Here is a 13,413-nt window from a genome sequence, read left to right as displayed (position 1 = left end):
CACTATTTTGTACGAATTGAGAGCCTCTACCTCTAATTCAAGAAATTACTTTAATCCCTTAGTAGGTACTAGAATCCTCACAAACTGCATTCGGGCCCGAGTGAGGCTCGACCAACCCTTGTACATCTATAGGTAGGTTCATCACTTATTATTTCTTCAAATAATTTTTAATATTTTCTTTCACCCCAAGTTACATTTTAGTAGGCTTTGACCTTCACTAAAAATGCTGGTTAGGTCTAACCATTAATATGATAAAATTTAGTGCATCAGACTAATGAATGATCAGGTCCGAGTGTGGCTCGGCTAACCTGACCACCTATTAGTAAGACAGCTAAATTATCATATTATGAATGATAATTTCAAAAGTTAAATGAGCACTAGGCATGTGGTGCCATCCAATGATCATCAGATTATTGGACCCATTACCATTCAACTTCATGAGAGGCTATGACTTAATTATCACCATAATTATTTTATTTTATGGATCTAATAATTTAGAGAATTTGGTTAAGTCATTTTAAAAGAATTAAAAGGACTGACTAGCTAATCGTAATCCTCTCACTGACTTCACTAAGTCAGATCATAGAAGACTAGATACAAGTCGGTCCAGGGGCACCTAATAAGTCATACTGATTCACCTATATGACATAGGTTAGCTCGAGTCAATGAGCAGCCTAATTGAACATAGATCAACTACATTGGCAGATAAGTGAGATCGATGGGAGGGATATGCCATTAACTCATCATAGACTCAATCTATGCGAGTAGCTCCCAATTAATGATTACTGATTAAGACTGTCAAACTTATCTTAGACATCAATTGGTTTATCTATTTCAATTTGATCTGCCTAAAGACTTGGGCTCGACCATTAAGCCAGATCGAGATCCATCTTGGTCTAATCAAAGATATGGGCTTTGACCAATAATGATTATTGACAATTGATCAAGAGAAGAATTGACCCAATCAGGATTAACAATTAATTAGATTTGATCAATTACTTAACATAGTTCATTATCTATATGACTTCAAGCCCTAGGTCTAACCTAGTTAAACAGACCTGACTTTAGTTAACTCATAAGCCCATGATTTATGAAAATAGCTTTAGATCTTTGATTCTCAAATTTAGATCACATAATTTTTAATTAAGTTTAGGGCTGACATGGATTGGGATTTGGTATTTCAAAATGGTTTCCAATTTTTGTAAAATATTTCATAAGTTTTCATGCAATCAATATTAAATAAATTTTAGATCTAACATACAATATATCAGATCTAAAATAAATTTTTAATCTCTTTTCATTGTTCATCTTTATGAGAAAAAATCATGCAGCACCCTTACACACCATAGGAGAACTCCATCGAATGGGAGGAGAGGGCTATGAAACCCTATTTTCTCTTATAACCAGACGGCTATGGCGATCTACCCAATCCAACTACTATACTACTCAAAATTAAAATTAATTATTTAGATCTAATCTAAATAATTAAAATTTAGATTTTATAAAGATACATATGAAATATACATGTCATAAGCAACGTGGCTCTGATACCATTGAAAGAATACCGCAGGGGCTTCATACATGCATTTTTAAAAATTTACAGCGAAATAACTTTAGATTAAATATTTTAATCTAGAATATAAGCACATGATCTAATCATAAAACAACCTACAAATAGATCTATGGCATGTATATATGCATATAAAAAATCTAAATAACAAAATCTGCATGATGTGCATGAAAACAAGTAAAGCAGTAGATCTGATCTATAATAACGAGGGATCCAAACCCAATATCTGAGTGCGAGTAGTCAAACGCCATGATCATGAATGTAGATATAGAGATTCTTGTTGGTTGCTCACTGTCGCACAGCGTGTTTGGCCTCTATAAAATATCCACACGAAGCTCTGGTTCCAATCTGCTGTCTCCTGGAGTGCTAGCTCGTGAAAACCACTTCTGATGGTTGATCTGATTGGATCTTCTTCTCTAATCACCTTAGATCTTTTTGAGATTGAAAATGGATCGATGGAGGTCACTGGAGGATGGAGGAATAGCAAAGAATCACCTAGATCTGATCTGAAACTCTCTCTCCAAAACTACTCAGTGCCAAGGCGGAACTCTCACCAAAAAAGAGATTGTTCTCTTCTAATGACATGCCAAAAGTAAAATTGCCCACCCAAGATCCTCATGCCCAAGACCCCTAGTTTGGCCCCTCTCCTCTTGCTCTATCTCTTAGTGGAAATGATCTAAGGTTTAATGCACAAAAACAACCTTTTTATGGTTGCCGAACAAGGATGATAAGATAGGATAAGTGCCCATTCAAAGTTTGAATTTGAATCTCATTTGAACTCAAACCAAACCGACCTTATCCTCATCCATTCTTTGATCAAAGAAGTGTCAAACATAAGGAAATGGGCATAAAAAACCATCAATAGCTTCTCATTTTTGTTGCACAAAAAGAACTCCTCAAAGTGGCCGGTGGGTGGAAGGGATTAGGATGATGTTTCAATCAGTTTTAAAACTTCTTTTAAATTCAAATCAAAACCAACCACATCTTTATCCAAGTGGGTGATAAAGAGGAGTATTCACTGGAGAAATCTCATAACAAACAAGTTTTATGCGATGAGTTATGGCATGGAGAAGGTAGGTGGTGCAAGGGACTTCAATTACTTGAATTTTGAATTCAAACTTGAATTCGAAATTCAAGTTGATTTCAAATTCCAAATCAGATTTGATCCAATCAAACTCTATCTAATTAGAAGTGATTAAACCTAATCTAATTTGATCCTAACTCAATTAGAAATTAACTAGGTTCAAGTCCTGATCAATCAGTGCTTAATCTTCCTTAGCGATTAGGTCATCCTATAACCTAATTGTATTTGACCTAATTGAATCTAATTCAATTAGACTTAATTCAGACTTTAGTACTCTATCAAATTAAGCTAATTAGTGATCTAATTACCAACTAATCCTCCTAAACATCACTGACTCTTAGTGAATTAATTGACTGCAACTATTGCTCAGGGTTAATCATCAATCACATTGACGATTTTATCCTTGGATGATTCTTAATTGTCGATAAGCCATATGATCGGGAGGTACTTCTTATGTATGTGATCTTATAGATGCAAACCTTAATCAGTAGTATAGAAATAAATTTTTATATCAATCAAAGTGACCATCTAGTAATGGTACCCGACGTTCGGATAGATCGAATGTGTGAGAAGTAATATCCAAGAACCTAATAGACTATGGTTATTGTATAATTCATCCCTTTGACCCTTGATGCTCAGGTTGACTTCAGAGTTAACTATCAACTCTTGATCAGTACATCCTAATTATGTCTCAACCTAATTAATTCTGTGACTTCTCACAAGAATTATCCTGATCAAGATTTTGCTAAATTGAATAAACATTTAAGCATACTCTCTAATGACTTGAAGTGATCAATCCCATCTTGACTCACGCACCGACTTCAAAAGTACTTGACAGTTTTCAAAAATCTTTTGATCCTGAATTAAAAATTTAGATAGCCTGACATCAAAGTACAGTGAGTTGCTTGCAAGTCACCATGGTAATCTCAAGTCAAAGGAATACTTATACCTATATCCCTTCAAAGTAACTCTTGATAGCAGAGTGCTTTGGAGTTAGTCATGTTCAGTGAGATATACTCCTACATCTTACTTGCATGTCATGCCACTGTCTCCATACTCCTTGGTTAAGAGGATAATCAACATACATGGCATACAATGACCTATACTTGATATAGATATTATCCTAATAGCATCTCATTTGGTCATAAATAAGTTTTAAGGACTAAATAATATATCCTCCTATATCGATTCAATTAGTCCTAAGGACTTCATCACAATATTGAAGTTCATAGAAGATATACACAAAGTGATGAAAAAAGTCAAACAATAATTTATTAATAATTAATAATTTATATATAATTTATAAATATAAGGTCAACGGTCAATAGGCTGACGATTGACTTTAGGACACATTTCTTAATAGGACTTAGAGAAGAGGAGGAGAAGTAGGAGAGATGGAAGGTGAGGAGGGGGAAGGGCTTGAAGGAGGAGGATGATGAGAAGACGAAGGGGATAAAGAGTAAGAGGAGGATGAGAAAGGAGGGAGGAGAGACATTGGTACCCGAGGTAGAGAAGGAGCGCAATCAAAGAGGAAGGAAGAAAGAGATAGAAATAAGGATAGTTTGATCATTTTATAAAATAAAGATATTATTCCATAAACGAAGATAGATGGTAAGATTATATTGGAATATCTCAAAAATTTGAAAAACTAATTTGATACAATTTAAAATCGATGGGATGTAAGTGAAATTATACTAAAGTTGAACGGATGTTTCTATATTTTTTTCTTATTATAATGCTCTTCTTATGGTCAACAACTACTGTTGGGTTGGTGGGAAAAGAGTGCATTCTGCTACTTTAGCTTACTTGTCTAATCATAAGATGGGAAGAATATTCGGGTGTGTCATCTTATGTTCAATTTGACACAAAAAATTTCTTAAAAAAAAATCTTATCCAAAAATAAGATGCTATAAACTTTTGGTTTATAATAATTGTTGGTTCCATGTTGACCTTCAAATGTTACTACACTCTTATACTCTTATATATTTACTAAACTTCTCATTGCTGCTATGGTAGACTAGTTATTCATATATTCAAGCCACTACAGTCAAATTATGTATATGTTTATTTATCTCCACACACACACACACAAATATATATATATATGCATACTTATACATACCGAGAGGTGGACTAGTATCTAGCCGCATAAATCTCCAATAAAATCTGATGAGATCTAGATTGAATGATAAAGATTCCATATTGATGATCCAAATTCTTGGTTGTGATTCATTAATTTTAAATTATTTACACATAAAAAGAAATCATATGGTTTAAAGATTTCTATTCTATGCATCAAGTGGTAATGCATAATATTTTGACTTGAGTTAAATAGTGCAAGCCTAATTCAAGATAGATGGTGTTCAAGTTAAGAGTTTGGCTCTTGTGAACCCAGCTCAAATTTTTTCATGCCATCATTTAACATGCCCAAAACCAATCCTAAACCACATGCCAAATAGTGCTCTAAAACTAATCTAATTCAAAGTTACTATAAATTCCTGATATTGAACATCTAGTTGACATAACTTAAAACCTTGTTTTAGCTGATGAGATCTAGTGAAAACCTAAATCGATTCAAATTGTGCTTGTGCTAAAAAATTTATAGCAGGGCTCAGGTGATGGGGTTCATCCTTGACTTTAACTGGCTGTGGGTCGCTCAAATTGCTCTTTTATTTTTTTTATTTGATAGGAAATTGGATTCATCCATCTCTATTTCTATTGGAGGCTCCAACCCCATCCAACCAAATACCCTCTTTGTTTAATTGGAATTAGGCTCACCCTCAAACATAGCCCGACCGATCCTGGGTGCACCGCTAACAAAAATTGGATATGATATTCATCAAACTTGGTGAAGGAAAAATTGTCCGATTGTATCGAATGCCAGAAAAAAAATTGAATAGATTATTAATTAAAATTTTCATAATATTTATGAAACTCACTTTGATTCACAGCAAAAGACTTGATCAAGGTAGAAGAAGTTCCTCAATCGACTTGCTTTGTGAGATCTGAATGCGCAGATTTTCTACTTCGCATGCACTCAAGCAACGCAGAAGAGAGAGATGAAGCTCTTCTTCAGAAGAAGAGGAGAAGAGGCTTTGAGATCTGATCTCTACACTTAGGAACAGCCCACACGCCACCACACAAGGGGAGAGAGGATGCCCATGAGGAGATGACGCCTAGGAGAAGAGGGGGCGTCCAAGGGAGGAGGTCTCTACGGCCAAGCCTTGCTCATGCCTAGATTGCTTTTCTCCTTCTCCAGACACCTTCTTAAATAGACAAGAGATTCTAGATCAAATTAAATATCTTCATGTATTAGGAATAGGACTCTCCATATTTGAATCAAATTCAAACTCTCTAAAACACAAAGATTCTCAAGCAAAGTAGGAGAGGCACTAACTTGCGCCTCTCTCTTCATGGCGCCTCTCTCATCATGCCACATGCCCAAGGGGACCCTCCTCCATCTTGATCAGCACATATGGTGAGAGAACACCTAGAAAATATAGTTAAGTAGGTCAAATTAGATTTGGTTCAGATTTGGGTTTAATTCAAATCCTATTCAAATCCAATTCGAATCAAATTTGAAAAGATTACTGATCCTAATCTAATCAGGATTCTTGTCCAAATACAACTTGGTTAATTAACCTAATTAGCCTTAATAAAGTTATGTTCAATTAATTTAGATCTGATCAAAAGTAATTAGGACTCGAATCCAATCCTTCATAATTGCTTGAAATATTGATTTGATCAAATTTATCTTCAAAATCAAACCTGCACCTCATGTGCAGTCCTAGCTGCACATAGTCAATGTTTAATTCTGTATGATCCATAATTTAATTCTTAACTAAGTAAATCTATATATTCAATCAAGTCTCATGCTTTCAAATTGAACACATAAATATCTGATAAATTTTTTTCTACATTGTTTGACTTTATGCATGACTTCATAGGTTCGAATACTAAGCCAGTAGCATAGAAATCACTTTCTATACTAATCGAAGTGATCATATAGCAATGATATCCGACATCTGAATAGATTGAATATTTGCAAAGTAACATTCAAGAATCTCGGCATATGGTTACCGCATAATTCATCCTTTTGACCCTAATGCTTAAGATGACCTAGGGTTAAACTATCAACCTTAGATGAGTCATCTAAATTGTATTTCAATCTTTTTCAAATCTTATGACACATGACAAGGATTATCCTGATCAAGATTTTACTGAATTGAGATACAGTGATGCATTAACTCCTATAATCTGGAGAGATCAATTCCATCTTAGCTCACACATTGACTTCACAAGTACTTGATTGTACTCAGTAGCCTTCCATCATTGCATTAAAAATATAGATTGTCAGCATCTAAGCATAGTGAGTTGCTTGTAAGTCACCATGATGATCTTAGATTGGAGGGACACTTATGCTCATATCTTTTATGAGCTACTCTTGACAGCAGAGTGCTCTACAGGTGAGTCATTGTTCAGTGATGATGTACTCCTATATCTCATTTATATACCATACCAGTATCTCTATGCTCTTTGATTAAGAGAACAACCAACCCATATGGCACACAACGATCTATACTCAATAAATATTATTGTTCTTGTTAATAATGTATCATTTGATCATGAACAAGTTTTAGAACTATTCGATAAATCTTCTTTTATCAATTATATTATAGTTCTAAGGACTTCATCATAATATAAGAGTTAAAAAAAAGATATATTTTTATGATGAATTTATCAAAAATAACTTTTATTCATTAATAATTTATATAATTATCTACAGATAGATAATTGACTTTAGGATATATTTTTCAAGAACTCCCACCTGGACTAAAGCTGATCAAAATAGTATCTAATACCCATCTTTCACTTATGGTCATTGAACTTTTTGATCCTGATAGCTTTAGTGAAGGGATCGGTCAAATTTTTTTTTCATCAATCTTCAGTAGCTTGACATCACCTCGATTGACGATCTCATAGATCAGGTGATAGCAATGCAGAATATGTTTGATCTTCTAATGAGACTTGGATTCCTTGACTTGAGTGAGGCACCAATGCTGTTACAATACAGTAAAACTGGACCTTTAATTGAGGAAACTACTCCAAGTTTGCAGATGAACTTTCTCAACCAAACAGCTTTCTTTGCAATATCGGATGTCGTAATATATTATGTTTCGTATATAGAATCAGCTACTATGTGTTACTTGAAACTCTTCCAGCAGATCGCTCCATCAAATAAAGTATAAATATAGCCAGATAAACTTTTACTGTCATCCTGATCAGACTGAAAATTAGAATTAGTATCCCACAAGTTTAAAGTCTGTATCTCCATAGATTAACTATTGGTTCTTGATATTTCTCAAATACTTAAGGATTATCTTTACAACCTTCTAATGGTTCTCATCTGGAGCAAACTGATACCTGTTCACTACTCCTAATGAGTAGGCCACATCTGGCCTCATACATATCATAGCATACATAATAGATCTCACTACTGAGGCATATGAGATTCTACTCGTACACTCTCTCTCTTGAGAAGTTGTCAGACAATCCTTCTTAGAGAGAATAATTCTTTGATCTATCGATAGATAGTCCTTGAAATTTTTCATACTGAATCGTTTCAACATAGTATCGATGTATATGGATTGATACAATCTAAGTAATCTTTTAGATCTATCCCTATAGATCTTCATCCCCAGGTTGTAGGATGCTTCTTCCAAATCTTTCATGGAGAATTGTGATGATAGCTACAGCTTTACATTTTATAAAACAGAGATGTCATTTTCTATTAAGAGTATGTCATCTACATACAATACAAGGAAGATGACTATAGAACCATTAGCTCATTTATAGATATAGAGCTCCTCTCCGTTCTTAACGAAGCCATAAGTTTTGATCGTCTTGTCAAAATGCATATTCTAACTTCGAGAAACTTGCTTTAGTCCATAAATAAACCTGTTTTAGCTTGCACACTTTAGATTCATCTATGGATGTAAATCCTTCAGGTTGTATCATATACACCTCTTCTTCCAACTTTCTATTAAGAAAAATAGTTTTGACATCCATTTATTAGATCTCATAATCTAGGTGTGCCGCTATAGCAAGCATAATTCGAATGGATTTGAGCATTGTCACAGAAGAGAATATCTCATCATAGTCAATACCATAACATTGATGATATCTTTTGGTAACTAGATAGACTTTATAGGTCTTTACCTTCCCATCCACTCCTCTTTTTCTTTTGAAGACTCATTTACACCCTATGGATTTAATCCCTTCGGGTGGATTGACAAGTGTCCATACACCGTTGGTCTCCATGGACTCCATTTTGGATTTTATGACTTTTAGCCATTTCTCAGAATCGAACCTCTGCATGGCATCCATATAGGTGATCGGATCCTCATCATTCTCATCTAGTTTAATAGGATCACTATCTTGAACCAAAATATTGTAGTATCTATCCAATTAATGTAGTACTCTACCAGATCTCCTCAATGGCACCTCTATGACAGGCTCTAGATTTGATTCTCCAATCAAATCTGGTTCTATATTCCCACTCAAATGTGTTTGATTTTCTACCTTATGAACTTTACTAAGTTCGATCTTAGTAGCATCAACTTCTTCTCTAAGAAACTCTTTTTTCAAAAAGACTATCCTCTTGCTGATGAACATCTTTTGTCCTTCAGTGAGGTAGAAATAGTATCCTTTTATTTTCTTTGGATATCCTACAAATAAATACTTATCGAACCTTGGTCCAAGCTTGTCGGTCTATAAACACTTGACATAAGCCAAACAACCCTTAATCTTAAGGTGAGAGAGTGTTGGCCTATGTCCGGTCCATATCTCATATGGAGTTTTAATGGTCAATTTGCTTGGAATATTGTTCAGAATATAGCATGCAGTTTCTAAAGCATATCTCTAGAAAAAGATTGGTAGAGTCACAAAGTCTATCATGGATTGAATCATATCTAACAATATTTGATTCCTCCTTTTTGACATCTCATTATATTGTGATTTTCCAAGAGTGATCCATTGTGAAAAAATCTCATTCTCTTCTAGATATGTCAGAAACTCATTTGAAAGGTATTCACTTCTTCGATCTGACGGAAGAATTTTAATATTTTTTCTAGTTTCTTTTCTACTTCACTATGAAATCGTTTGAATATTTCAAATGATTTAGATTTATGCTTCATGAGATGGATATACCCATAACTTAATAGATCATCAGTGAAAGTAATGAAGTAATTATATCCATCTCTAACACTTGTGCTCATAGGTCCACACACATCACTACTTAGAACATTAGTGGCTCACTCACCTTTTTCTTTAAAAGATGACTTTGTCATCTTATCAAGAAGATAAGATTCACAAATTGATAATGATTTACAATCGCCAATGTTGAGGATTTCTTTTTTAGTTAGCCATCTATCGTGCTCTTGTTCATATGACTTAGCCGATAATGCCAAAGATAAGCATCACTGATATTATTTACTTTAGGACATTTATTAGATGTGTATATTATACTTATAGGCTATGATAGAAGGTATATGCCATATTTTAATTGTCAATGCATAATTATAGTATCATTCATAATGATATCATAAAAATTATCCTTCATTAACAAGTTGAAACCAAGTTTGGCTAAAAGGCCTACAAAGATGACATTCATTATAAAGAAAGGACAATAATGATAATCATCTAACTTAACAAACCTAGACTCAAAAATAAGTTGAATAGTTCCTAAAGCTAGAATTGGAATAAGGCTTCCATCTTCAATGTTCAGGAATCATTCACCATCTTTAAATTTTCTACTGACCTGAAGTTCCTGCAATGAATTACAAATGTTAATTGGACTTTCGATATCTAATACCTAGATACTAGTATCACACAGAAAAATTATAAGGAGTTATCATATAAGTACCTTATCCAGCAACAAATTGCTGCTTTCTCTTGTTCGGCCTATTAGGATCAAGGGAGGCTATATACTGAGGATAATTTCACTTCCAGTGATTTTGCTTCTTGCAGAAGATGCACTCTATCTAGTTCTTATCAACTTTTGACTTTTTACTCTAACTAAGCTTTAGAGCCCAAGCATGCTGCACCTTCTTCTTGTTCTTCTCCTCTCCTTTCTTAAAGGAATGGCACCTAGAAGAGGAACCACACACCATATTCACCAACTTCTTTTGAAGCTGATTATCCTTCTCGAAGGTCTGCTGTAACCCTAGCAAACCATGATAGTTTACTACAGATTTAGTCATTCTATAATGACTAAAAAAGTATAGGTAGGATTTGAGCAAAAAAGTCAAGATCGTATCTTTTTCTAGTTGTTCATGCAAGAGAAATTCGAGTTTGCTCAGATGCTTGATTTGCTCGATCATGTGCAGCATATGATCAGTGACCGACGCCCCTTCTTTCATCCATGCATTGAAATAGCACAAGATATTTTGTACCCTCAACATCATCAAGAGTGTCAAAAGATTCGTTCAACATTTGAAAGATATCTTCTGACTAAGCATCATCAAATTTGAGACTGAACTCATCGTTCATAACCGCCCTCATAATACAATGCATAGTGACTCGATTATTGAGCCACTTTTGATAAGTGTCTCTGACTGCACCACGAGCATTTTAGGGTGGGCTTCTTTAGTGTCGGATCTATAAGTATACACAAAATTCTCTCATGTTCCAAGATAATCTTAAGCTTTCGATACCAACTATCAAAATTAGATCCGATGAGCTTGTCACTGTTTAATAGTGAGCAGAGTGATAAAATATTAGCCATTGCTGAAAAAAAAAAAAGACCATATTAGTATATGAATTATTCAATTCTAAAGATTTGAACTTTAGTCTAAAAGTTTTTTCACTATTTTATATGAATTGATAGTCTCTATCTCCAATTCGAGGAATTATATTAATCTCTTAGCATGTATTAAAATCCACATATACTTCACACAAGCCCGAGTATGGCTCAACCAACCCATGTGCATCTATAGATATATTCTTAATCAATTATTTTTTCAAATAATTTTTAGTAATAATTTTGCCCCAAGCATCTCTTCAGCAGGTGCATGGTGCCTCCATTAAAAATCTTGGTTAGGTCCAACCATTAGCATGAACATATTCAGTGAATCTAACTAATGAATGATCAGGCCCAAGTAAGCTCTGGCCAATCCAACCATTTATTAGATAGTACAGTAAAGTCATCATATAATGAATGATAATTTTAATATTTAGATAAGCACCAGGCGTAAGGCATTTCCAATGCTAATCTAAAATATTAGACCCATTATCATCCACCTCAATAGGAGGCTATGAAGCAGTTATCCCCATAACTATTTCATATTAAGGATATTATAATTTTAAAGATTTAATTAATTAGTTTAAGAATAAAGAGAAGAGGTTAACTAGTATTTCAGTGATCCTCCCACTGGCTTCACCAAGTCATCAAAGAGGATTAGAAATAAGCTGGCTCAAGAACACTTGAATCAATCACACTGATTAACCTTAATAGCATGGGTCAACTCGAATCATTCAGTGACCTAATCTTAACATAAAACACCTAATTGATCGGATAAGTGAGATTGATGGGAGGGTAGCCAATGCTTGTCTTAGATACCATATAGGCCAGGTAAGTGTTAGATGTATGCCTTAGAAGCTAGATTGGCTGATACATGTACACATTCTAGTGGCATAATTTTGTAATAAAAATTTTGAAATAAATAAAATTTAGATTATTTTTTTATTCATATTGTATTTTTAATTATGTCCATGAATTGTCTAAAAAATTAACGGATAATGACACATATTTTTAAGAGTTGAAAATTTGAGGTACGTATCATTAGTGGTTAATTGCTAAAAGCCTCCAATTGCTAGATCGTCATAGGGACAGTGAGTGATCTGGATAGATTGGTGCACAAATCACTTTTCTGCGTGGGTAGATGAATCTCGAGTCAATAATATGGGGCCACTGGAGCGAGAGTGTATGTGCTTGATAGAGATCAAGAGCACTGAGCATGACTAACACGAGAAGTCCTTAGGATGGCTACCCACTCGTCAGTGACTTACTCAAAGTTGTTGTAGTGTAGATAGTTCTTTGACCTGCGGTGCTTCGACTATTCATAGTGAGATTGCTATAGTTTGACTGCACTATCACTTGGTTATTTGGTCATTTAAAATTTTACGGTGTATGTTAGCTATAGCAGGTCCATTGTAGAAATAGGATATGCACCTAGATGAGATCTATCGATCCTGATAGATAGGGAGATGTCCTATATAGTTCATGAGATCGAGTCCTAAAATCCATGGCCATAGTAAGTGGATGATAAAAAGGAGTTTTCAAAAAATTTCACATGGACTTGAGTCGATTGAATTTGACATATAATGGGTTTGATGAGTTATCCTTGACTTGCATCTTATTGAAATTTATGATAGAAGAACCAAACTACACGATAACTGTACCTAGAGATTCGATACTTTCATTCTACTAGATTGTCACTATATGCTGCTAGGTGTCACTGATGGATTGTGGGACTTATCGAGCATCGTCTTAATGATCGATGATTCTTGAAAAATAGAGTTAGAATTATTTCAATCCATCAAAAAAAGTTTTGATGATATTATGATAGGGATTATAATATATCTCACTACTATATAGAATAGAACCTATGAGATCATACACAAAGAAATTCTTATCTGATTAGATGATTGATCAACGATTATGAATCATTGAATTAGCAATTGGATTGCTAATTGACTT

Source organism: Elaeis guineensis, chromosome 10, assembly GCF_000442705.2.
Source record: "Elaeis guineensis isolate ETL-2024a chromosome 10, EG11, whole genome shotgun sequence".
In the NCBI taxonomy this organism is placed as follows: domain Eukaryota; kingdom Viridiplantae; phylum Streptophyta; class Magnoliopsida; order Arecales; family Arecaceae; genus Elaeis; species Elaeis guineensis.
The sequence above is the reverse complement of the archived record's forward strand: the minus strand, read 5'-3'. Positions refer to the sequence as shown.